Source organism: Saimiri boliviensis, chromosome 20, assembly GCF_048565385.1.
Source record: "Saimiri boliviensis isolate mSaiBol1 chromosome 20, mSaiBol1.pri, whole genome shotgun sequence".
NCBI lineage: Eukaryota > Metazoa > Chordata > Mammalia > Primates > Cebidae > Saimiri > Saimiri boliviensis.
Window position 1 is genome coordinate 19,868,424 of NC_133468.1, and position 22,863 is coordinate 19,891,286.

Below are 22,863 nucleotides of genomic sequence, written 5' to 3' on the forward strand. Positions count from 1 at the left end.
CAAGGTCCAACCAACATCCTTGAATAGAACTGAATTTTGCTTCCCTTTGTCAATATAAAAATTCTCCTCCAAAAACTGCAGTGTATTTACTGGAATATTAAGAATTCACTAGTAAGGCCGGGCGCGGTGGCTCAAACCTGTAATCCCAGCACTTTGGGAGGCCGAGGCGGGTGGATCACGAGGTCGAAAGATCGAGACCATCCTGGTCAACATGGTGAAACCCCGTCTCTACTAAAAATACAAAAAAACTAGCTGGGCGTGGTGGTGCATGCCTGTAATCCCAGCTACTTAGGAGGCTGAGGCAGGAGAATTGCCTGAGCCCAGGAGGCGGAGGTTGCGGGGAGCCGAGATCGCGCCATTGCACTCCAGCCTGGGTAACAAGAGCGAAACTCCATCTCAAAAAAAAAAAAAAGAATTCACTAGTAATTTATAAATAGACCTGCTGTACAAGAATTAACCTTTTTCTTTATTAAAAGAACTTAAGTCCAATTGAGTGAAACCATAGGAGAATTAGAATAAAAGAGCTTATCAGACTTTGCTACAACTATAAAGAAAATGATGTGAAAATGTACATTCTGAAGAATTTAAAGAAAATGTAATGCATTTTAAAATCTTGTCACTGTAATATCAATATTGCACATTGTAAAATTCTCCATTTCACCTGTGGGCAGTAGATAAATATTCAGGACTGAAATATCTAAAAGTGAAAGGTTATGTGGTTTAAATTTTATAAGAAGAGTTTATATCTCAGATCTGCTTTCTTAGGACTCTGACAGCAGCATTTTTGAAAAATTCCTCTTCAGTCTAAAGCTGAAGGTGGAGCCCTTGTGCTGTGTCCAAGAGGCATTCTCAGCATTCACTCTTTCAGACTTGCTTATGCAGTCAGTTCTGCAGTTCTCAAAAGGACAACAATCTAGAAAAACAAAAGGTGGATGTTTTCTTTAACTTTTGGATTGTCACCTTGGATATCTTGTGGATAGATAGGATTTCGTGGGACATGGGAAATCAACCAAAAGCCCTGTTGAGGTTTGGAGTTTGAGGTTTTTGGCAGTGACTTGTGGTTTTGGCTACTTCTGGGGAGGAGAGGAAACTGTCATTATCAATGTCAGTGTGGAAGTTTCTCTGGAAATGTCTTGGCATGGCCTCAGTTTCACCGTTTGTAAGATGAGTAGGTTCACTTAGCTATCCAGATAAGCTTGCTCTGAAAGAATCAAACTGCCCATGCTCCAGGTACGAGGGCAAGGGAAGAAAACAGGTAAAAAAACATTAACACCCATGAAGTCCCTACTCTGTGTGACCAGAACTTCACAATTGCTAACTCATTTTCTTTCCAGCAAAAACCCTGTGAAGTAGATATTACTAGTACTCTTTTATAGTTAAAGATGGTCGAGGTCAGTGACATTAATTTCTGCAAAGACACATACCGAAGAAGCAATAAGGCTGGGTTCTGGACCCAGCTTAGTCTAACTTCATTTTTGGGGGTATTGCTACTGTAATCAAAACTTTGTGTACACTTGCTACATAAAATATAAAAAATAGTCTTTTTTTTTGGAATTTATCTAGGTATAAGACAGATGCAGTTTTCCAAATGGCTATCCAGTTGTCCCAGCCCTCCTTATTGCATAAGTCATCTTTTCCTTGCTGTTTTGAGGTGTCTATAATATAGATTTCTGTGTACTTTTGGGTTCATTCTTGCACTTTCTATTATAGTCCATTGATAACCTCTGTCTGTTCATGTGCTGTTGTCACACTGCATTAGTTATTTTGGCTTCATAATGTTTAATTCCTCTTTGGGCTAGTCCCTCTTACACACTGATATTTTTATGCACATTTATTTTTTTCCTGGCTACTTTTGTGTGCTTATTTTGCCATATAAATCTTAGAGTTAAGATTTCCCTACATTTACAGATTAAGGAGAAATAACATTTCTATGATGATGAGTCTTCCTTTGTAAGAATACATTACACTTTCATTTATTTATCATTTTTTATCTCTCAAGAGTATTTACATCTATGTGATATTTAGATCTTGATACTTATAATATTTATTCTTAGAGATTTATTTTTTATTGCTTTTGATTTTTTTGGTATTTTATTACATTATTCGTTAGAAGTAGTTATTGTTTTTAGATATTAAAGCCATTTTTTTTTTTTTGAGACAGAGTTTCTCTCTTGTTACCCAGGCTGGACTGCAATGGCGCAATCTCGGCTCACCGCAACCTCCGCCTCCTGGGTTCAGGCAATTCTCCTGCCTCAGCCTCCTAAGTAGCTGGGATTACAGGCATGCGCCACCATGCCCAGCTAATGTTTTGTATTTTTAGTAGAGACAGGGTTTCATCATGTTGACCAGGATGGTCTCTATCTCTTGACCTTGTGATCCACCTGCCTCGGCCTCCCAAAGTGCTGGGATTACAGGCTTGAGCCACCGCGCCCGGCCATTTTTGTATATTGATTTTACATCCAGCCTACTTATTTGTATTTGCTTTTTTGGTAATTAGTTTTCACTTGGACTCTTGAATTTTTCTTATATACAATCATATTATCTTCAAATACTAAACAACCTTACATTTTTAATTGTGTTAATTGGAACTTCCAGAACAATGTCAAATAATTGAAGTGAGAAAGGATAGCCATCTGTTTTTGTTTTATAGAAATTGTTTTCTAATGTTAAACCATGTCTGCACTTCTGGTTCTACTCCAGTTGGCTATTATGTTAAATTATTTTAATATATTGCTGGATTCATTTTGTGGATGATTTTTTTATCCTCACAAATGAAACTGATTTATAATTTCCTTTTGATTATACTCTTATTGGGTTTCATATCAAAATCAGTATTGCTTCATAAAATGAACTGTGAAGTTTTTCATCTTTTTCTATGGTCTGAAACAGTTTATAACAAAGGAATTATTTGTTCCTTGGTTTGCGAAGATGTGCCCCTAAAACATGAGTGTTTCATTAATTATCTTTTTAATTCTTTGTATGGTAAGTAGTTTATTAAAGTTTCTTACTGATTACAGATTATTCATAAAACATATTCTAAGAGAAGTGTTTATTTAGAGTTTTTTATTTATTGATGTGAGGCTGTACAAAATGTTTTCTGATAATTTTTTGGTAATATAAATAAAATACAATTTTTTCACTTCAGTGAATTAATTGGCTAGGCAATGATTATCCATGGCTGCTACATCACAAAAACAGAAATGGTTCACAATATCATCTATGAAGTTGTCTTATCAAATAAAGGAATTCAAATTGTATGAAGCATCTAGATGTAACTGCCCATATTCAGCAAATGAAGTATATAAAAGAATATATTCAACAGCACTGAAGGATATAATTAACAAAATCCAGACTGTAAGCAAACCACAGGATAAAAGACAACAACAGCAACAAAATTATAGGGGAAAAGCAAGAGCTAAGGAGAGAAGGGAAACGTCAGAAGAGACCTAGAAGACATGTCAACCAATTGTAATGAATGGATCTTATTTGGATACTGGTTGAAATAAACAAAAAAAAGATAAGAAATAAAAAATATGAAATCTTCAGTATTCACACTGAATCTGTGATGATGATAGAGTGCTGTCTTTAAAAAGAGGTACTACCTTTTAGTGATACACACTGAATATTTACAGTTGAAGTGGTTTAGTGTCTAAAACATGCTTCAAAATAATATAGGCTGCAGGGAGTGGATGGGGGATAGCAATGGAACAAAATAAGCCATGGTAATAACTGAAGCTTTGGGTTGACTAAGTTTTATTCTTTCTTTGTACATATTTGATATTTTTAAAAATGAAAACCAAAAATACTTTGAATTTTCAGTTATGTTTTCTTTTTCATGATTAATATTGGCTATTTGATATTTTCTTTTTTCATTTTTTTGATAATGCTTTCCAGAAGTAAATAAATGTTTTATTAATTTTTACAGAGGATGAGGCTTCCATTTTATTAGTCTACATTTTCAAAATTTGATTTTTTCTATTATTTTCTGATTTTAAAAAATTGATCCCATTCTCCATTCTTCAGCTTCTTTTTAGCTGTACTTCTAAATGCTGTCTGAGAGAGGAGTGAGGTTTGATTTTTTTTTTCCCTGAGTATTTAAATCCATAGTACTGTATTTGATCATTCTCTTTCTTCTACGAGACTAAGAAGATTAATTTCATGATGCCACACATCTCTGTTTACTTTAGTAATCTCTAGAAGGCAAAATCATAGTAGACTTTCATTATCACCCCCGTTTTTGTCATCTTTATAGCAGTTGTACATCACCAGCCCCTCTTGTTAGAATCTCAAAGCTTCCTGTATCCTCTGGAAACTGCGCTATTGATCAGTAAACTGTCCTGTGTCTTCTCTCCTCTTTGCATCATGTTCTGTCATTGTGATCAAAATCTGTGTTTCTGTGGGTTCAGTCCTCTTAAAAAAGACTGTATTTTCCTCTTCCTTCCCGCTCCATGTACCTCAAGTAGATGCTAGGATTTGTATACTCATTCTCATTACCTCTTCTAGACCAGAGCCCTGTCTTTCTTGAAAAGAAACCCCTGCTCCTTCTGGGAATGCATAGTGTCTTTTTCCCATAATGTCCCTACCCTACTGCATTGTCAGTCTTATAACTTCAGTGCCTATTATGATGCTTGGCAAATCCAGTTACTATCCTTCAACATCTGGTCTCTTAATTCCTTGAACTTTTAATGATCTTTTCCGTTTAATCTACCAGCGTAGTTTTTGATGGTTAGCATAGTTTAATTCTAAATTTTTCTTAATTTCTGTTTTCATAATATTTTAATATGAACACACTATGATTTTGAAAATATTTGAGAATAAACACAATATTCCTATCACCTAAATTCTACCATCAACATTTTATTCTGTTTGCTTACCACATAGCTATTCACCTACCCATTGCTCTGTCTATGCATTAAGCCATCATATTCTCTTTTGGATAAATTTCAAAGTAAATTGCTCATTTCATTATATTTCTCTCTACATATTTCATCATGCATATCATTAACTATAGTTCAGTATTCTTTTAAATATTTATTTTTTGAGATAGAATCTTGCTCTGTGGCTCAGGCCGGAGTGCAGTGGCATGATTTTGGCTCACTGCAACCTCCACCTCCTGGGTTCCAGCAGTTATCCTGCCTCAGCCTCCCTAGTAGCTGGGATTAAAGGTGTACACTACCATGCCCAGCTAATTTTTGTATTTTTAATAGAGATGGGCTTGCCATGTTGGCCAGGCTGGTCTCGAACTCTGACTTCAAGTGATCTGCCCACCTCAGCCTCCCAAAGTGGTGAGATTATAGGCGTGAGCCACCATGCCTGGCCACGATTTAAAAATTATGTACAATGAAATGCCCAACTCTTAAAGTGTATCTTAGCTGAATTTTGCCAAATGCATATTGCTTTGTAATCCAAATCCAAATCAAGATGTGGAATATTATCATAATCCCAGAATGTTTCCTCATGCCTTGTCCCATTCAATCCCTTACAGTTCCAGAGGCAAGCATTGTTTTGATTTTTTAGTTCTAAAGCTCTGCATTTGCTAGAGTTTCGTATGAATCAAATCAGTCTTTCTTTCTTGAACAGATTTTCTTGCTGTACTTTAAAATTAATTTTTATTTAAATAAACTTTTTATTTCAAAATACTTTTAGATTTACAGAAATATTGCAAAGATAGTACAGAGAGTTCTCATATACACCTCACCCAGTTTTTCCTACTATTAACATTTTACATAACTGTGCTACATTTGTTACAACGAGGGAACCAACATCAGTACATTACTGTTAACAAATCTCTACACTTCCTTTGAATTTTGATAGTTTTTAAAAATAATGTCCTTTGTCTGTTCCAGGATCCCATCCAAGATACCACTTTACATGTTTCTTTGGCTTCGTCTGGTTTGTCAGTGTTTTTCATTCTCTTTATTTTTAATAACTTTAATAGCTTTGAGGTCAGTTTTTTGTTGTTGTTTGTAGCATATCCCTTATTTTGGGTTTGAAGTATTTTTTTCCATGATAAACATTAAGGAAGGAAAGAATATTACAGAGATGAAGTGCCATTCTTGTTACAGCATATTAAGATCTGGCTGTGGTAGCGCTTGTCAGGGTCTCCAGTGTAAAGCTACCTTTTCCTCCTTTCCATACTGTTATTCTTTCTAAGCAAGTCACTAAGTGAAGCCTACACTTCATGAGTGGAGAGTTAAGCTCCTAGATGGGGCAGTGTCTACATAAGTTATCTGAAATTCTGTATGGGATATCTGGTTCTTTTATGGAAAATTTATTTTTCCTTTACCAAATTTAAAAAAATTATTAATTTCTCATTATATTGTATTATAAGGTAATGGCTAAATGGTCTCTACTTCTTGCAAATATAGTTTCAGTAGGGGTTCAAAAATATGATTAATTTTTGTAAATGTTTGAAGAGCATTCAAAAAATGCTATATTCTTAAATGCTCTCTATTTCTTAGACATAAGAAACTTATTGCTACTCAAGTATTTTATGACTTTTTGCAATATTTGATTAGTTGGCATGTCATTTTAAATTAAGTATGTGAAGTCTCAATATTATTATGTTTATGAGTTCTTATATTTTTCTTGGTTATTCATTTATATATTTTTACCTTGTTTTATTAAGAGCATAAAGTTTCTTCTTCCTGTTTGTTTGCTTTTGGGTATAATGTAATTTCTATTAAAATGAAACAGCTTGCTCTAGTTAATTTGATACCTTATGCCTTGAATTCTATATCTAATATTTGTATTACCATACTTGCTTTCATTTTGTTTGCACTTATAGGTGTGCCTTTGTTCATACCTTGCAGTTAATCTTTTTTTCTTTTATATTGCATGTAACTATATAAACCTCAGTTATATATATATATGTATATATATGTATTTTTTTTCTTATCAGAAGAATAGAATCTGGTTACATATACAGTGATTCCTGACACACATAGAGTTATTCCTTTATATTTAATGTTTCTATTTACCTATATTTCCTTTTTCTTCTGTCTTATAGATTACTAAGTAATTTTTTTCTTTATTTTCTACTCTTATTTTATTAGTTTTAAATCATATTAATTTTAGTAATTTCTCATAAATTTTAATGAATAAATTTTAACCTAGTTTTCTAAAAATTTAAAAGTGATTAATACTTATATCTTTTTGCAAACAAGATATAAATATCCTTTTACTTTTCTTGGTGTTCGGCATATTTTTCCTTTTTTTTTTTTTGCAATCATACTTTCAGTTTCCAGTACAATATTGATTACGTTTTAAGATAGTGCTTTCTTGTTTTACTTACAAAATATGTGAAGTGTCACAGTCTGGTTTTTTAAAAATATTATGTTGCTTACATAATGTCTATTTCCTCTAACATCAGTTTTAGTGCTTATTTTTATGTTTCTCTTTAATGTTTTTGTGGTCCTTAGATGTCTGAAGTTTGATTTTTTTTTCAAATTTATACATAAAAGACAAGGTTGATTAAAAGTCCAGCTAGCACAGGAGTCCTCCACAGTTTTATTTGCTTGTTTAAGAAACAGGATTGTAATGGGATTGGGAGGACTACCTACCAGCCAACTCTTTGTAAATAATGTGTACGGGGATAGGTTTTCTTCTTAGGATGCACGGAGGTTGGTTTCCAATCTTAGGCTCTCTACTTCTATCAAATTAAGGAGTGTAGAATAATTTATTGTGGTAATAATAATATAACAATCACAATAGCAAACACTTGTTGAGTATTTTATATTAATATTTCCAGAATATACTGTGAAGTAGAGACTATTATATATTATTTGATATAATGGGTAAGAAAACATGTATCAAGGGCTTAATTTACTTGTTCTACTTTATGCATTTAGTGTGTTAAGGCTGTATAGCTATTAATATGAACACCACTAGTCATTCAGGCTCCAGAGACCATTCTCTTAACCACTGTAATTCTTGCTGCCTCTTACTTGAAGAGGAAAAAAAGAATTCATTTCAGTTTTGTACAGAGCTGCCTTTTCCCCACTGTATGTCTGAAGTTATCTTAGCTCATTTCTGCTTCATTTCTAGGCCCTATGCTTATGACAGGAAAATTCCTTTCTCAATTCCTCTCCTGTATGTCCTTCTCTACTCTTTTTACTATCATCAGCCCTCCCACTTTGTTTAGAGTAGTGGTATCTAATAACATTTTCTGCTATAATGGAAATGTCATGTGTCTGTATTGTCCTATATGGAAGCCACTAGCCACTTGTGTGTTACCATATTGGACAGCATAGGTTTAGAGAACTGTTTTTCACTGTGCTCGATCTAGGATGGATGTTGCAATCAGCCTGTCTGTACCATGGATGTTGGCTGTGCACTGGCCCACTCGTTAATTGCCCTGAGGATTGCTCCATGTCCTGCTGCTTCTTCCAGTTCTTGTTGACTCTAAACTTGGAGTTTTGTTGTGTCACCACTGGGAAAAGTGCCTCTGTAGTGCCCTCTCTTTTGTTTCTCTTAGATTGTCTCTCTTACTTGAACTCCTCTGTCAATCTTATTCTATTTGCTCTCCGCTTTTCAGAAATTTCTTCAAAGTTTGACTCACTGATTAAATGATTTTCTGTTTTCGAGAGTTGGTCAGTGTTTAAAAAAAATACATTTGTTGGTATTTCCCCAAGATTTTAGGAAGGAAATAAAAGGATGTACATGTCATTATTTTATGATCTTTCAAGGATTTTACATGATATGTAATGTAATGGATGACAACTATAAGAAAAGTACTTTCTCTTTTCTGAAGCCATTAAGAATATATTGTTCTTATTTAATATTTCAGAATAGAAGAAATGGTCCCTGTATCATAGATAACTGTAAGCTATTTGGACCTCTTTTAGATGAAAATAAGCAAGAACATTTTATTTTATATAATCTTTGCTCCTTTCTAAATAGTTGAGAGTCCTCTTTTCCTTTTTCCCTTTCTCCTTCTTCAACTCTTCCTGTTTCCTTTCTCTTGCTGGTGCAGATTAGGAGTTCAAGTATACTGGTGAGCAAACTTTCCCTTATCAGTTTTTTTTGGGGGGTTATATGAACATTGTAGTATTCATGAAGGCTTATTGTCATTTCATTTTATGTTATTTTTTGGCTTATTCACAATGGTCGCTAAATAGAGGATGTGTTTTTGGAGGGACATCAATAGTATTTCTGAATTGCAATAGGAAGTTAAGAGGTTGCACAGCAGATGATATCATAATGCCTCCTACTCATACAACATTCTGATATAGGGATATGTGATGTTCATGATGTTTCAAACATTTATTCAGTTTGCTGAGTGTCATGATCATACTGTTCTTGGAGTGGGTGCAAGAGAGTAATTTTACTTTTGAATCATAGTGTAACAATGAAGGCTTTTAAAGACAAGGCATGAGAATAGTAGGTACTATTTTGGCTCTGAACAAAAATATTCCAGTGAACTCTATCTGCTTCCATCATGAAGGCACCTGGTGAGAAACACCTGCTGCCCCCCTCTTCTATCATGAAGCAACTTGATGTCAGGAAATAAAAGTCTTCCACTGACATGTTCTGAAAAGAGAGGTTACAAAATCTTATATGTTGAGAAGGCTTTGATTTTTAGATGATAGATTAGGTCAACTGTACTTTTCCTTCTCAGGATGAGAAGTGTGTCAATATTTTTAATGACATTGGTCATGGACTGTTATAGGATCTCCTTTCAGCAACAGACATCATTTTGTTCAATATTCTTTTAAAATATTTTTCATGATGTACATAAGTATACACACACACACACACACACACACTCACACTCGTATATACACTTTTATAATACTATAACCATAGCAAACATACTAATTTAGCACATGTAAATTCATGAACATTTCTTCATGTTGTTAAATATTCTTCTGAAATATAATTTTAAATGGCTACAATGTTTTAATGAATAAATGTGCTGTAATTTAACATCTCCTTATTAAACAATCACAAATAGTGCTGTGATGAACACATTTGCATAGTTATTTTTGACAATATCCTTGATTATTAGAGTGAGGTTTCTCAACTTGGCACTACTGGCACTTGGGGAAGGATAATTATTTGTTGTAGAGGACTGTCCTGCACACTGTACAGTGTTTAGCAATATCCTTGGCCTCTAACCATTAGATGCCAGAAGCACCCCTACCCCAGTGGTGACAGCTAAAACTGTCTCGAGACATTGCCAAATGTCCTTGGAAGCCAAAATCTTCCCCCATTGTGAACCACTGCCATAGAGTAAATTATTTAAAGAAGAATTTCTCACACAAATCATAGGCACAGATTTAATTTAAACAATCCATGTGGGTTTTATTTTCACTTTAAATAAGGTACTAGAAGGATATAAAGAGACAACTTTAGAATTTGTTAAAAATGTTTTTCCTAAACCAAGGGTGTTTAATCTTTTCACTTCCTTACGCAACTATGGAAGAATTGTCTTTGGCCACCGATAGGTTAACACTAATGATCACAAACAGTCTTATAATGTTTTAAGAAAGTTTACCAGTTTGTATTGGGCTGCATTTGCGATTTGGACAAGCTTGCAAAGCTTTCCTACTGACGTTCTTCAGGCGTAGTGTACCTGGTGGTAAATACAAGTGGGATCCTGTTTCATTGTTAGCTACAGAAAAATCTTTCTGTGTAGCTTTCTATAAAGTGAGAAAGCTCCCAGATACGGAATGAGAGAAGACCCAGCTCTCAAACTGCTTCTCATCTTCCTGACTGCATAATATTTCCTAATTTCCGATTCTGTAACCACATTACACATTTTTTACACCTGATGTTTTCCTTTTCTCAGCAGTAAAAGACTGATTGTTTGGATTTGGAATCAGTCAAAGAAAGATTCCAATATGATATCTTACCAGTTTCTAACTAGTTAATCTTTGGAGGCTTTAATCCTCAGCTTCTGTAACTAAGATGGAAATAAGGTCTACTATCCAGAGTGATTGGAAAAATTAAAAGTCAGATGTTTTAAGGCTCTTGAGAATGCTTGGCACCTACGAGGCACTCATAATAGTATCCCCTTGTCCAAATTAAAAGAATAATAATTAATTTCCTCAGATTAATTGCGTGCCCCTCTACTCTCTAAGGAGGCATTTTAACAGTAAAAGTTGTCTTGAAAGTTTTCACTGGTGGAGTAGATGAAGTTGCGATATTTTAGGGACGTAACTTATAATTGTATAAGAGACAGCATGATGGTTACTTAATGAGTTGTTTGGAACAGTATCCTATTGGATGTGGGAAAAAATGCTAGAAATTTGATCTTTTATATATTTTAAATATCCATTTTAATTTAATATTAGTAAAATGTTGTAATATATGTGAGTTAATTGTGACTGCTTGCTCAAAATTTCTTTATTGCTGGTGTGTGAGAGCGATGTCTGTTTTGGAGACCACTGACTGACTGAAGGTTGTTTGTTTGTTTTTCTGTTTCTGTGATTTTGGAGAGAGAAAAGGAGTTGTAAATGTCACTGACTCTCAGAATCCCCACAATTCATTGTGTGTTGTTTTAACATTATTATGCACAAGCCTTCATTATTCTTGCAGTTTTCAATCACAGCAGAAGTATATTTTAAGTGTTCTCACCTTAGTCGTTCTCTCAAGATTGATTGAAATGGGGAGCAGGATGCAGCATTTCCCCAAGTTGCAGATAGCACCTGGGAAGATTTATTTCTCTCTGTTTTAGAAATGGAAAATAAAACACAAGATTTTTTCTCTTTTGAAAAATATAAACTGGTTATCAAGTGATAACAATGCCCAAATTAACTCTTGTCCTAGTCCCTCTCTCCAATCCTCCTTTGAAATAAGAATACCTTGAAGAAATGGAGACATTCCCTGATGGAAGGCATATACTATGATATCAGGTTTTAGAAGCTGGTGGAAGGGAGTGCGTTGTGTATATATACGTGTGTGTATATTTGTGCACACTCAGTCATGTTTTAATAGGGGACCCAATATTCACTGGGTTCCTAATGTCTGATAGGCTCTTTATGCTGGACACTTACCATCCAATTTCACCTTCATACAGGCAAGATAAGAGAAAAGAGAATCTCGTGCCCCTCTCATGGTAAACATTTTTGTCAAATAAAGAAAGAATAAATGGGAAGTTAAGGACCTATTGTATCCACATTGACTTCACCCCTGCTCCTGCTACCTTAGTGTTCCACTCTACAGACTTATTGGTATTTTATATTTCCAGAAATTTCTATGTACACAAAGAAAAAATATGTATACACTGTTTTCACAAATGAGAATCATAGCATGGAAATGGAAATCATGTGATAGCGATTGCTATTCAAACTACTTTTCTTCACTTTGCAATATCTTTGGGATAATTTCCATATCAGTATATATAGATTTACCTCATTCTTTCTATATCCTCATGACATTCCACTGGAAGGATTTACTATAATTAATTTAGCTACTTCCTTATTCAACACTGTAATATCATCTGTATGCCTCTCTGAACACTTATCTAGGGTTAAATTTATAAAAATAGGAATTACTGTTTCAAAAATGTATGCATGTTTAAAATTTAGATTCAACAACAAGAGTGCATCAATATATCCTCCCATAAGTGAGATTTTTTTCCCCAAATTCTCGTATTGTTTAAGTTTGGAGATTAAAATAGCATTTAATTTTTGCCTTAATTTGTTATTCTTGAATAATGGGTGAGATTGAGCATCTCTTCGTAAGCCTATTTGCATGTGGATCTTCTGGAAATAAGTGGTTTTTTAATCATTATCAAGAGGGCCCTTTCATTGTACTGGTTGCATCTCTGTTTTGTACTTAGGGTCGCAAAGAAGCCAGAGTGGAGGCTGCAGGGATAATGGATTTAAATGAATTTTGGCTGTACTATCAAGCAGTCCGATCACTGAGGAAATATCAAAAGCTTCACCCAAGTGACTCATCATTCAAATTCCACAGAGGTAATATAGTAACTTATATTGCTCAGCCTTTTGACTATTTAGTTGGCTGTGTGAGATCAATGGTGCTCACTTTCTCTGATGGATTTTGCTTTGGGAAAGAGATTTATTGGTTAGATTTCACATTACAGCACCGTCAGTGGCTTTGGGACCCGATTCCCAATACTCAGAAGCATAGAGCAAAATTATTTAACATCTTGGCCTCAGGTAACAATATCTGCTTCATTGAGTTGGATCAGGCATCAAATTCTGTGGGGATATACTATTGTCCACTGAATGCGCTATCCTTCATCTTGTTTCATTATTTTCTGAGGCTTTGCTTTGTACTGGATAGTGAAAAGCTTGCAGCTAGAGATAAACCAAAGTGGCAATTTTAGGAGGCATGTGAAATAAAAATGTGACTGGTCATGCATATGGATTATTAGATGTATAATGTATAATATAGCTTTCTATATGTAGTGTTACCTAGATTGGGCTCATGTGCTATTATTATGCTTTTAAAATGTAGTGCTTTTTTCATGAAGTTCAGATGGTCTGACTAGTTTATGTTCTCTAAACACTTCTTGTATTACTCTTTCATTAGATTCTACTCTTAAAAATCACTGTATGGTCTTGATAGACAAGAAGCAAAGGTTCTGCACTGCTACAGCCTTCTGTTAAAAGACAGAGCATCCACATTTTCTTTCATTTTACTGTGAGATGGCCAGTCTGTTTTGTAGTCTCCCACACACACGTTTCTTCTCTCAAAGACATTTTCAAGTTTAATATTATATTTTTCAAAAGTCCAGAATCGTGCAGGCTTTAAAAGGAATTAAAAGCAAGAAATAACTCTCATATAGAGCCATTTACCCCATCTATCTAAAAATTACAGTGATGCCTTTGCTACTTAAATTATTGTAGAATTGCTAATGTCATCTACTTTTCAAAAGCACTGAAGTAAAAGTGTTTAGAAGTAATGTCATTTACTAAAAAAATAGGGCAGAAGAAGGAATATATGTCTTTATATTGTTATAAAATGATGAATATGGAAAATGAGACATTTCAAAGATTAATCTTAACAGGGAAGTCTTTTCCTATGTAAATATTTTATTACTTTACACTATATAATATTGGAGATTTTTTGATAATTTGGGGTTTTGAAAACCGTACGGTCTTAGAATTTATTCATTTGAAGATGTTTTAGCTTTTATTATGAGGGTACACCGACCAAAACAAATTAAATGTCTCATGTTATTCTTCATGGTACATCTAGTCTGGTCAAATGAAATCGTGCACCTCCAAAATAATAGTGAAAGAAAGCTAAAAAAGAAGAAATTACATGTAATTATGGTAGAAGATAAGCATTTACTAATCAGATAGAAAATACCCAAGATGTACTTGCTTTCCATGCCTATGTAATCAGTGGTTATAGTAATATTATTTTGTATAAAAAGACTTGATCTCTAATTCTTACCAGAAAGAGACTTTGACATTGGATAGGATCACTTTTACAGTCTATTCATTTATTCAACCAGCATGTTTTGAAGCTAGGTTTTTGGTACGCCTGCTTCTAGGTACAGAATTTGGGGTGTGTATGTTAGTGGTAAAAAGTTGATGTTAGTGTATGTTAGCAGTGAAAAGATCAGTAAGCACAGGGTATGGAGAGGGATCTCATAAACAATAAACAATAATATAAATAAGAATGAGAAGTAGTCATCAAAGGCAAAAATGATATAGTAATCACTGCTGATTTTAGTAGGGTGTTTACTAACTTCCCACCGTTAGTGAAGGACTTGATTGTCTATTGTGAATATTATGTCATCCTCTCAACATCTAACTGCCTCTTCTTAGCTTATATTTACTGTGCAGTTTATAGATAGAAAAAATGTTTTCTAGGATATCTAATCCCTTTCTCTGTGCTAAGGTGAGCAGGTCTGAGCCAATCTGTGCAAGGAATTCCCTTGCCCCAGGCAGTGTTTCAAGAATGGGACTTCGTGAATGTGAATGGGAAGAGCCATTTCTCCTGGGAAGAGCCATTCACATCTAGACTACAGGCCATGAGAGGTTTTCTGTTAATGGCTGAAAAAGTTCTCTCTCACTATTCCGGGAGAACTTTTTGAAGTGATAATTTTGTTCATTCCTTTGCTTTGGATGAAGAAGCCTATAGCCCAGCAATAGCCCCTTGTTACCTATTAGAGAAAGCAAGCCTGCTGACTCCATGGAAGGCAGAACAGAGGGAGAAAAAAAGAAACCCAGTTCTTGATTCTGTGGTTTAGCCACTGAAATCAAACCCATCCTGAAGACTCTTTTCTCTGGACTTTGACATTAGTGAGCTAGTAATACACTTTTGCTGCTTATGCTAGTCTGAGTTATGTTTTCTCTTACCTTCAACTAGTCTAAATTATACCCAGAAGTTGTCTCTTCAGTCTTCATAATGATTCTGTGAAATAGATGTTATTACTGTTATTATTTTAGGAGTGAGGAGACTGAAGTCTAGAAAGATCACTTGTCCTCAACCACAGTGGCGCAAAGTGGAAAAGCCAGGACTTTACATGCATAGTTGAATCCAATGACCATATTCCTAAGCACTGTATTCTGCAGCTTCATATGCTTTGTAGATTCAGAGACAATGTCAGTCAACCTAGAAATGTAGAAAACTTATCACTATGGTAGAAGCATCTGATCTGGCCTGTAGGTAGAACTTAAATCAACAAGAGATGGAGCTAAAGCAACAGCTTTAGAGTAGGGGAGGTAAAGTAGCTGAGGCTGGCATCTAATCTCTCTGTAGTTCCTTAACGGGGTGATAGGAGATGGGACCCATAGGAAAGCTTGGGGATTCCACAGAGGTTAGAAGACAAAGATTGAGATCAGAAAGGAATGGCAAAATTAGATAGAGGGGTTAATAAAAGGAGTCCCTGAAATGGTCAAACGGTGAAGGAAGGAGAAGCATTGAGGCTGGTACCCACTACCTGTAGTTCTTGAAATAATAGGATGGTGGGGTAAAGGATGGGTTAGAAAAGAAAATGATCACCAGGATCTGCATACACTTAGGAGTTAGTATCATCATAATCAGGGAAGAGCCATGTTTCAGTTTAGGAGAGAAGGTGGAGGGAGTATTTCTGGAAGAACTGAGTCAGAATGTATGTATAAAGGATCAGAAACGCACAGTGAAGGATTGGTTATCAGGGGTATGGAGGAGAGATGTGTGAGGATAACTGTGCTGGGTGGAACACAATTGTGAGATGGCTAGTAGGCTGGAAGCATGTGCATTTTGGTCACTAATGGACAAAACTGGGAATTGTGGGAAGGAAAGAGGCTGTTTCCAGCTTATGCGGTTTCCCAGGTTGCATTTACATTCATGGATTCCTTCACAGTTCTGACTGCTGGTGCATCATGTCCTGCCAGCAGAAGGGAACTGAGGTGGCTATGGCAACCTGAGAAACCTCAAACAGTATTAATATTCACAAACATATGGAGGCTGCAATCCCTTAAAAATAATAACATCAGCAGTGGCAGTGGCAACAGGAACAAGCATGGTAATTTGTAACTCTCACCTCTGGAGAAACACAGAGCTGCATATATTATTTTTAAATAATCAGTCACAAATTAACTAATTGCTGCAATCCTTATACCAGCTTTTCCCTGTAGCTTGTCATTATCTGCAGATGTCAAAACAAGTAAAATAAATGGACTAGATTTCCTTTAGATGTTTGTTGATAATAATTGTTTTCCTCAAAAAAATTAAAAATTGTTTGTCTGGCAGCAAAAGCTTTTTCCTTGGTTATTACTCTAAAGTTTCATTTTTATCTTTGAATATCTGGTAGAGATTGTTACATTCTGCCTTCCTCCTTTTCTGAATCATCAAATTTAGTGGTTCATTTGAAGAACCACTGATTAGTTTTTTTTCTAGCCCCATTCTTTCTTCTTCATCATGAATCTTTGCTCCTGGAGACAAAGTGTTATGATGGAAAAAGCTCTGGGACCAGCCTGAGGTCTGGATTGGAGTCCTGGTGTGGCATTTATAAAAGGTGAACCCTAGACTGGGACAAGTAAACTTATTCTGAGTCTTAGTTTCTCCATCTGTGAAATGGCTGTAGGTCTTCCTCAGAGGTCTAGCGATGTTTAGAGAGTATCTTAACCCATACTTATTAGATAATAAGTGCTTAAATAATACTATTATTATGACCTTGGTTTCTCTCTGGCACTAACTTGTTGCACCTGCCTCTGGAGTTGCCAGTACAGAAATGTCACCTTGTAGAGGATTACATGTGTCATGCACACACGAGGGGAATTTTTCTGTCCTTTTACTGCCCTCTTTCCTTTTTCTGAGGCTTAGAATAAAAGCCCATCAGTGAGGACATGAGCCCACTGATGAGGTGAAGAAAGGGAATTGGTCCTGAAGAGAAAACAGCAGAGTAAGAGCATGCCTGCCATGAGATTCTCAGAAACCCCAAGCCTGCGCAGGGTGCTAAATGAGGTATGGTGTCTGTCAGCATTTGTAGTGTCTGTTGGAGGCACTGAGTACAGGAAGTAGATGCTATTGTCTTTGTTATATCTGCCTTTTTGAAAGTTGACAAGTGGGGCTTGGTTGGGAACAGAAGTTAGAGAAGGATTCCCATGTTAACATTGTCTTTTCTGTGTTCTGTGTTCCCTCTGTGTACTATAGACACAGAGAACTGGTGAAATGGTGGAGAGAGAAAGAATGCTCAAAGTTCTGTGTGTAGTGCTTGTGCATTCCACAAAACCTGTTACCCATCTGGTGTTTGGCATGATAGAAGTTTCTAGTTTCAGAAATATCATTAAACAGGGCCCAACAGATAGGGGTAGATATTTTAACTTTTGGCTTGGATCACAGATTCCATAAAGATAGAATTTCTTGGAAATTCTCAATATATTTCTTAATGCAGCAATGGCAAAGGATTTTAATAGTTTTGACGTAGATTGTAAATTGGTGGCTTATGGGCAAAATTTCTCTTTCAAAATATCTACATCTTATCAGTATTATATTCAAAAAATGAATTTCTCCAACATAAACAAATAATTAAACAAAAGCAATGAAGAAATTTTGCATTTGAATTCAAAGGTCTGGCTTTTTTGAATAATCCAAACACGTGGCAATAATGGCTAAGGAGCAGGAATTGAATGTACCAGTTTGCCACAGGCCCCTCCGGCTCATTATGTTTCTACCTGCAGAGGCATTGGTAGCTCGAACTTGAGCACCTGCTTTAACTCAGACTGCCCTGGTGTGTAAGTCCCTGCTCTTCTAGTTATCCTATGTAACTCTGGGCAAGCTAGTTTGTGTGTGTGTGTGTGTGTGTGTGTGTGTGTGTGTGTGTGTTTTGTCTGCAAAGTGTGTGTGTTTTGTCTGCAAAATAGGAATGATGTCTTCATCAGTTTGGGCTGCTATAACAGAATATCATAGACTGGGAGGCTTAAGCAACAAACATTTATTTCTTACAGTTCTGGAGTCTGGGAAGTCTAAGATCAAGGTGCCAGCAGATCCCATGTTTAATGGGGCACTCCTCTTGCTATGCAGAAGGCCGTCTCACATGGCAGAGAGAGACAGAAAGAAAAATATGGAGGACAGATAGAGGGGAGAGGGGAGAAAGGAGACAGAGAGAGAGAGAGAGAGAGAAGAGAGACACACACACACACACACACACACACACACAGAGAGAGAGAGAGAGAGAGAGAGAGAGAGAGAGAGACAGAGACAGAGACAGAGACAGAGAGAGGGAGAGAGAGAAAACAGAAACAGTCTAGTCACTTCATTTATAAAGGGCACTACTCCTACTTCACTTTCATGTCCTAATTACCTCCCAGAGGCCCTACCTCTGATACCATCACATTGGGGATTTAGGCTCCAATATATGAATTTGAGGGGTGGGGACACAAACATTCAGTTTGTAGAAAGTGATGATAATATTTACATTATAGGGCTATTAATAGAGTTACATTAGGAAAGATGAGAGACTTAAAATACCTGGAAAAACTATAGAACATGGTGTCCATGGCAGCTAGCTGCTATTATCGTGATTATTTTTGTTGTTAGATTAGTTGGGTTTTTTGCTTCTTGGGTAGCCTGGGCTGATATCTGTGGGGTGATCCTAACCACTCAGAGAATAAATTTTCGCCGGTTAAATGAGTGAAGTTTTGATGACTATTGTTTTCTGTTAAACAGGAAGATATTTAAAACATATTCCTACTAATCTTACTGAATGAGGACAAGAGTACAATGAAAGAGAGTGAAATAGAGTGTGGATTCTTTTATTATAAAAGTTTCAAAAACAAAACAATTTTTTAAAAGTTTAAAGGACATTTGTATAACTTCAAACCAGATTCGATAACTGATATTACATCAGATTTAATTTTTCTCTCTATTTTTCTTGGATACCATGATTTGAAGATTTCATAACTCTTCACCCTGAATCCTTCTGTGTATATTTATTAAGAAAAAACTGGCCAGGCGGGTGACTCACACCTGTAATCCCAGCACTTTGGGAGGCCGAGGCAGGCGGATCATTTGAGGTCAGGAGTTTGAGACCAGCCTGGCCAACATGGTGAAACCCAGCCGCTACTAAAAATACAAAAATTAGCCAGGGGTGGTGGCACACCCTCGTAATTCCAGCTACTTGGGAGGCTGAGGCAGGAGAATCGCTTGAACCTGGGAGGCAGAGGTTGCAGTAAGCCAAGATTGCACCACTGCACTCCTGCCTAGGCGACAGAGCGAGACTCAAAAAAAGAAAGAAAAAACTTCCCTACAAACTGTTGTTATATCTCAGAAAAAACAATCCCAGAACCATATTATTTATGTAATTCACATGTAAGTTTCTTCGATTGTCCTGTAGTTATCTTATGTGATTTTTTTTTTTTTAAAAGAAGGGTCCAATGTTCATGTGTTTAGATGAATTTTAATCTCTTTTAATCTAGAGAAGTCCCTCCATCTTTTTTTTTTCACATTTTAAAGTGAGGTATAATAGTTGACATAAAACTGCATATATTTAAAGTGTATAGTTGACATAAAACTGGACATATTTAAAGCTTATGATTTGATAAGTTTAAACATGTACAGCAATCAAAGCAATGAATATGTACGTCACACGACCAAAGCCTCTTGGTTCCTTTTTGTAAACTTTCTCTGTTGCCCCCACTGTACTTTCCTCCCTCATCTTCCGGCAACCACTGATCTTTCTGTCACTAGAGATAATTTGAATTTTCTAGACTTTAATGTAAAGGGAGTCATACAGTATGTACTATTTTGTGTCTGGCTTCTTTTCCTCAGTGTAACTATTTTGAGATTCCTCCATGTTTTTGTATATGTCAATAGTTCATTCTTTTGTTGCTGTGTAGAATTTCATCTTGTGGATCTATCACAGTGTGTTTATCTGTTTACCTATTGATGCCCATCTGAGTTGTTTCCAGCATTTGGCTTTTAAATAAAGTTGCTTGACTATTTGTGGACAAGTCTTTGTATAGACATATTTTTTTTTGTCTTGAGTCTATTTCTAGGTTGGAATGGCTGAATCATATAGTAGGTATATGTTTAACATTTTAAGAAACTGCAAAACTGTCTACCAAAGTGGTTGTAGCATTTTACATTTTTACCAGCAGTGCAAGAGAATTCCAGTTCCTTCTTGCCAACATACTTGGTAAGGTACATTTTTAAAAAAATGAGCCATTATAATGGCTGTGCCTCAACCTTTCTTCCTTCTTTTTTTTTCTTGCTTACTTTCTTGCTCTCTTGCTTGCTTATTTTTTTGGTGTGTGTCTATTTTTAGTTTTCATGATACTCACTTTCAAAGAGTTCGAGAAAGTCACCTTGTAGAACAACCTGTATTCAGGAGTTTTTGAAAGTGTTTTAAAGGACACTTTACTGGGCCCTTTTATTTTGCAGTCTTTGGTAGACAGTCACTTTGTTGATTCTCTGGTTGTCAACTCTAGATGAGGATGGATACAAGGCAGGAAGCATCTGCCCACAGCATAATGGTGGGATTGACTTGTGAAAAGTTATTCTGGAAAAAAAAAATCAGTATTAAATCTTAAAAAAAAAAATCTAATCCTGTAAGAAAACTCAGATTTCACCCAGCTTTGGACTTCAATATAGAAGTAGAGTATCAAGAGTGGCATGCCAAATATCATTGAATTGCACTTTTAAATGATATACTTCACTCTCTTACACTAATACGGCAACAATTTCTGAGTACAAATGGCTATTTCTACTGTAAATCCTCTCTCTTCTTTCCGAAGGAATTGACTAAACAAAAATATTTCAAAGGGCTACAGTTCCATTTGCCTAATTTCTTACATTTTGGGCCCTGACTGGGAAAAAGCAATGGACTGTGAAATGTTTGCCTCCGGGAAAATGCTTCCTTTTGACTAGTTCACTTGGTAATGATGACCAGCTATCTGACACGGATGCCCTTTAGAAATATTGCCGTGTATGGTACAATATTTGTAGATGAATCGATAATAAGGACATTTGGGATAATACCCCCTCCCCATTTTAAAAACATACTTTGAGTCATAAAAGAAGTTATAAAAGAAATACGTATCAGAAAACTAAGAAACCTTAAAACATGAGTAAGAACTTCTTTTCTTGTTTCCTTTTTCCGTTCTCTTTTCTTAAGGTTATAAATTCACAGGTAAAGTAAACTCTTGAAACAAATTAGTAGATATTTGAGGTTTAATATTTAAAACCTGGTCTTCTGAGGCTCTCAAGGCCACTTAGGATAAAGGTCACCTTATGAATTAGTCAGCATTCTCCAGAGGGACAGAACTAATAGGACATATGTATATATGAAAGGGAGTTTATTAAAGAGAATTGGCTCACATGATCACAAGGTGAAGTCCCGTGATAGCCATCTGCAAGCTGAGGAAGAAAGAAGCTGGTAGTGGCTTGGTCTGAGTCCGCAAGCCTCAAAAGAAGGGAAGCCAACAGTGCAGCCTTTGGTCTGTTGGCAGAAGGCCCAAGAGCCTCTGGCAAACCACTGGTGTAAGTTCGAGAACCCAAATGCCAAAGAACCTGGAGTCTGATGTCCAAGGGCAGGAGGAATGGATAAAAGCATGTGGCACCGAAGGAAGATGAAAGCCAGAAGACTCAGCAAGCCAGCTTATTCCACCTTCTTCTACATGCTTTGTTCTAGCCATACTGGCAGCCATTTGGATGGTGCCCACCCACAATGAGTGTGAGTCTCCCTCTCGCAGTCCACTCACTTAAATGTCAATCTCCTCTGGCAGCACCCTCCCAGACATACCCAGAGACAATACTTTACCAGCTATCAAGGCATCCTTCAATCCAATCAACTTATATTAACCACAATATAATTATGTGACACCTAATATTAGCCACACTTTATTTCTATTATTTTCCATACTGCAATGAACCAGAAATCAGAAAAAGCTGTTTGGCTAATTGGTATGGAATTATTTAACACGCTACTCATCTTCATGAACATGCCCCCTTGGGATAGCCTTGACAACTGAACACTGTCAAATCTTTTTGGGATGCAGATGATTAGAGGAAAGGCTTAAATTCTAAGAATAGATATATAACAAGAATAACCTCTTTCTATTGCAAGATGGATCAAATTTTCTAAACGTCAGTGAATCGTAATATTTCATAGCTAGAATGGATGTCAGATATCACAATACTAAAACACTTAACAGTTATTATTTTCTTATATATCAGGTGCTATACTTTGCATGCCTCATTTTATTTCATTCTTTTCAGCAGCACTTGCCCTTTGTACTATTATTTCTCCCATCTTAATGAAGAGTCTAAAACCAAAGAGTTTAAAGAAGTTGATTAAGGTTATGTAACTCATTTTCCTAACACTTTCATCTTGCAATTATGAGTTGATTAGGTACTTTCAAGGTCATTTGTAAGTAGCAATTTACTAGGAATTATTTTTGGACATGGGATTTAGGAAGTAAAAATTTCTGGTTGCCTGACCACAATTGTTGA